The following is a 5,678-nucleotide window of genomic DNA, read 5'->3' as shown; positions in this document are numbered from 1 at the left end:
TGAAGTAAGGAGTCTGAGTCACTGCTGTGCTGTTCCCTCCCTGAATACAGAACTGGAATTGAACCATGAGGAGACATCGGACAAAACCCCGCGGAGGGACACGCTACAAAATTCCTGGCTCGTCATCTTCAAAAGCATCAAGGTCATGAAGGTCGAGGGAAGACTGAAGAACTGTTCCAGACTGCAGGAGGCATGCTGTTTGAAAGTTCCAATGTCGCCTCCTTGAGGAGGTCTGCCCTGGCTACCCTATTTAAAATTCCAAACCCTCCCCTGCCACGCTCCCTCTGCCTCCCTCCTTGCATCACTTTTCTCCGTGACACTTCTCAACTTCTAACATCCTCTAGATTCTCCTACTTCTCGACATTGTTTGTCTCCTTCACTGGAACGAAATCGCCACGAAGGGAGAGACTTTTGTCTTGCCTTGCTCGCCGCTGTGTCGCCAATGCCTAGGACAGGGTTTGTCGTATACCAGAGCTTGGAAACTTGAATAGATACGCACATCACAACTGTTCAAATCGCTCTCACTTAGGGAGAAGGGAAAAAAAAAAAAACTAGAGGCACCTGGGTGACTCAGTTGGTTAAGCGTCTGACACTTGGGTTCAGTTCATCTCACCATTTATGAGTTCAAGCCCTGCGTGGGGGCTCTGTGCTGCCTGTGCGGAGCCTGCTTGGGAGTCTCTGTCTCCCTCTCTCTCTGCCCCTCCCTGTATCTCTCTCTCTCAAAAATAAATACACTTTTTNTGAGAAGAAAAGCAACCCAATAGAAAATGAATAAAGGACATGAACAGAGGAACCCCCCCCACAAAACAAGAACCACAAATACCTTTAAATCTATGAAGAGATGCCCAAGCTCACTCCTACNTCTCCCTCTCCCTCTCCCTCTCCCTCTCCCTCTCCCTCTCCCTCTCCTGCTTTCTTCCCTCCGTGGGCTTCTCTGCTCAAGCTATTCCTCCAACTGGAATGCTTGCTCTTCCCTCTCACTTGGGAAAGTCCAACTCGATTGCTCCCACTGATCCATTTGAGGGCAATCAATGCTTCAGAGAAGAACTCGGCCACACCCATGGCTTCAGCTGTCCCCTCTGATGGCCCATAAACCCCTATCTCCAGTCCCAGGCCTCCCTCTATCCCCTGAATTCCACACCTGGTCCCCAACTGTGCACTCTACCAACACCTGGCACAACTTGGATGTCCAACATGCATCTCAGATGTAACGTAGCCGAAAACAAACTCCCGATCTTGCCCGACACCTGATTTCCCATGTCAGTTGATAACTCCATCCTTCCAGCTCCTCGGGCTAATAACCTGGAGGTCAGCCTGGACTCCTCTCTATTTTTCATGTCCTATGTCTATATTTGATGTCTTGGCAAATCCTGGCACCTTTACCTTCAAAATCAATCCAAAATCAAATCCCTCCTCATCGCTTCCACTTTTACCATCTTCTTAAAAAAAAATTTTTTTTTTTAATGTTTAGTTTTGAGAGAGAGAGAGAGAGAAGAAAAACAAGTTGGGGGAGGGGCAGAGAGAGAAGGAGACACAGAATCCGAAGCAGGCTCCAGGATCTGAGCTGTCCACACAGAGCACAACGCAGGGCTCAAACCCACTGTGAGATCATGACCTGAGCTGAAGTCGGATGCTTGACTGACTGAGTCACCCAGGCGCCCCTTACCACCTCAATCTGATCCTCTCTCATGGCTGTCTGGACTCTACTGGTTTTTCTGCTCCCGTCTTTTCCTTCACAGTTCTCTCTCCCCGTACACAGCAGCCAGCTTGTTTATTCTAAAACAGAATTTAGGGACACCTGGGAGGCTCAGTCAGTTAAGCGTTGGCCTTTGGCTCAGGTCATGATCTCATGGTTTGTAGTTAGAGCCCTGCATAGGGCTCTCTGCTGTCAGTGCAGAGTCTGCTTCAGATCCTCTGTCCCCTCTCTCTGCCCCTCACCCACTCCTGCCCTCTGTCTCTCTCTCTCTCCCTCCCTCAAAAACAAATAACCTTCACGATAAAGATGAAAAAATAAAATAAATGTGATTTATATAATGTGACTCATCTGCTTAAAATCCTTTTACATCTCCCCACAGATCTTACAACAAAAACCAAACCCCTCAGCCTAGCTTATAATACCCTACTTGACATGGCCTCGGATCTCATCACCCAGTGTTCTCCCTTCCTCACCCCTGTCTGACTACACAGCCTTCTGCTCTTCCTCAAACAAGAACCTCCAACCTCAAGGCTTTGCATCTAATGTTCCCTCTGTCTGGGATGCTTTTCTTTCCCCCACATGACACGCGGCCTGCTTCCTCACTTTTCACATGCCACCTCCTCAGGGAGGCAGTCCCTGACTACTTTGCACAGGGTATCAGGGGAGGTCTCTCTGAGGTGAGGCAAAAAATAAATAAGAAGGGAAAGATCTGGGGCGCCTGGGCGGCTCAGTTAAGCGTCCGACTACGGCTCAGGTCACGATCCCACAGTTTGTGAGTTCAAGCCCCGTGTCGGGCTCTGTGCTGACAGCTCAGAGCCTGGAGCCTGCTTCGGATTCTGGGTCTCCCTCTCTCTCTGTCCCCCTTCCCTGCTCTCTCTCTCTCAAAAAAAAAAAAAAAAGGGAAAAGATCTGAAGGAAGAGTGTTCTGGATTACTCCAAGGGCAGTCTCCTTCATATGTTCTTTGCTATGTTGTCTCAGTGCCCTGCACTTTGTAGGCACTCAAGAAATCTTTTTCAAATGAATAAATTTGGAGGTTGTTGACGGGATATGAGATCCAGAATTTGGGATGAGGTGATAAAAGAATTTTGTGTTAAACATTCAAACATCTCCTTCTCAGCAAAGCTTTCTTTGACCACACTAAAAATGCAGGCTGACCCCACAGATTTCCCCGTACCTTGTTCTATTTCTCTCCGTAGCATTTGGCAGTTATCACATATGTATATTTGGTTATATGTTCACATATGAATATAGAATAGACACAATGTATTCATTTATTATTATATGTATGTAAATGTAAGTTAGTTACATATTGACACTAGCTATCATGTTATGGCCACTAAGTATTTATANAATAAATTTATGAGAAACTATAATTTTTACGTATTCGTTACATGTACGGTCTATGTCTCTCACTAGAATGTCAGCACCGTGCGGCAAAGGGAAGACTCCCTAGCGCCTGGCCCACAGCTTGGGCTCCATAAATGTCAAATGAAATCATTTGGCCATCTGAGCCTCAGCCTTCCCATCTGTAGGATGGGTGTGCCTTTCCTCCTGGAGGTACCCCATGTTCCGCTCCTCTTTGCCATCCCCCAGAGTACATCTCGCGGAATTCCACAGCCCAAAATTTACATTTTCCCATACTCTGGGAGCTGTAGCCCACCACGTGCACCAGGCGCTGGCCAGACAGGACTACCACCCCCAGCATGCTTCGCGCGTTTAGGAAGTACCACAGCCAGTAGGGGTGTCTGGGTCTGACACGGGCGCCGACGGCGCGGGAGCAGGGGCCGGCTCCCCTCTTGCTAAGCATCTGTGGTACGTCCCAAACCGGGCGCCCTCCAAGGCCCCGCGCTTCCGAGCTCCGCGCAAACTCTGGCTCTTGTACGACGGAGGTGGTTTGCTCTTCCGTTGCCCCGTGGCTTCGGCTCATCTCCAGCAGGAAGGCGAGGCTTCCGCCCGGCGCAGGGGGTGAGCTGGAGCACGGTGCCCCCAAACCCTGGACAGCGTTTGGGGGAGGGGGCTCAACTAGGGGGATCCCCTAATGGGCACATTTTGGAGGCTCTGGGGCCGGGGTGGCGTTTAGGGGTGGCTGTTTTCGAGGGGTCCCTTAGGACGCCCGGGCGGGATTTTTGAGTCTGTTTTAGGGAGTATCACTGGGAGACAGGGTTTATATGCCCCTCGGAGACAGGTTTAAGGGAGACCCTTAAGGTCGGTGTATCAGTACTCTGTCCATGGGGCAGGGCTTCGGGGTGCTCCCCAAAGAGAGAGGCGAAGTTTGCGGTTCCCGAAGTCAGGGTGGAAATTTGGGAGTGCTTGCTGCAGGAGAGATCTTGGTGACAGAGAGAATGTTCAGGACCGACGTGGCATTGTGGATGTATGTGTGGCCTTTGTGACCTCTTCTATGATGAGGTCCCCCCGCGCTTGGGTACTCGGGACGAGGAGACTGGACATGTCGGGGTCCATACGCTTTTAGGGAGAGGAGCCCCCAGCTCAGGCTGTGGAAGGGACACTGGAACCCAGTGTGCCAGGCTCTTCCTGAGGGGACAGCGTGCTGCCGGGCCTTCGCTGGCCGCGGCTATTTTCATTATTCATGAGGAGGTGGGGCTGTTGAGGAAGCCCATTTTTTTGCCTCCTTCGCACCTGGTCCGCGGGAAGTATCAGCTTGTGAATTATTCACGAGAGGGCGGATCAGCGTGCTGGAGGGGGTTGCTGAAGGGGCGTTCTCAGTCTGCCGGGCAAACTAGAACTCATTGATCAGTCGTAAAGGTGAGTTGCGCCCCGAGTTTTCCGTGGCTTTTCTAGGGGCATTGTGCATAATTCATGAGGGGCGTCGCTTTTACTGTCTCATTTGCATGACCGGCTTTCCCTTTACGGGTTCCAGATTTAAGCCTCAAATCTAGCGAAGGGACGAGGCCTCCTGCATTGTTCGTTCCTCCTAGCTCGGTAATTCCAGATTATCAACAAAGGCTCTAGATTCAAATCCCATCGACCCTTGCCCAGCTGTGTGGTGTTTGGCAAATCTTTCTGGGAGCCTGAAAATGGGTCTGGGCATGGTGATGATCAGATCATTTCACACTTTATTAGCCCATTTAATCCCCACAACAATCCTAGGAGGTAGGTTATTATTAGCCCATTTTATAGATGAGGAAACTGGGACACCGGGAGGCTAATTTGCCTAAAGTTACTCACAGTCCGTGAGTGGCCGAGCCAGGATTCAAACCTAGTTAATCTAGTTCCAGAGTCTGTAGTCTTCATCAAATGCCATAATGTCTCCCCACTACCACCAGTTTAATGGCAGGTACTCCTACTAATGCTGGCCGTATAGCGCTTTGTGCCAGGCACTGTCTGCTCATTTACTCATTTAAACTTCATCTCAAGGTAGGTTACTATTGTTCGCATTTTACGGCGGGGGGCAGGAAACAGTGGCCAGAGAAGTAAAGTATCTGGCCCCAGGTCACACAGCTACTCATCGGTGGATGGAAATGATTTTTGTAAGGGTTCAAGAACTCTCTAAGGGGGCGCCTGGGTGGCTTAGTCGGTTAAGCGTCCGACTTTCGCTTAGGTCATGATCTCGCGGTTTGTGGGTTCGAGCCCCGCGTCGGGCTCTGTGCAGACTGCTGGCTCAGAGCCTGGAGCCTGTTTCAGAGTCTGTGACTCCCTCTCTCTCTGACCCTCCCCTGCTCACGCTGTCTCTCTCTCTCTCTCTCTCCTAGAAATAAATAAAATATTTTAAAAAAAAAACAAAACTCTCTAAGGAGGTCACCTTTGCGCTAAGACCTGAGGGCCAGGAAGGAACCCATGTCCTGCTCTGCATTCCTGAGACCAGGGACACAATGCATGGAAAGGACCCATCACCATAATATGCCATCTGTTAATGTGATCTGTTACTATTTGAGAGAAATGTATCGGGTTAATGTGATCTGTTACTATTTGAGAGAAATGTATCGAGTGCGTATTGTATCTGGGGCTTTGGCATGCAATTGT

This window comes from Crocuta crocuta, unplaced genomic scaffold (genome assembly GCF_008692635.1).
Source record: "Crocuta crocuta isolate KB4526 unplaced genomic scaffold, BGI_CrCroc_1.0 scaffold610, whole genome shotgun sequence".
In the NCBI taxonomy this organism is placed as follows: domain Eukaryota; kingdom Metazoa; phylum Chordata; class Mammalia; order Carnivora; family Hyaenidae; genus Crocuta; species Crocuta crocuta.
Note: the sequence above shows the minus strand (reverse complement) of the source record.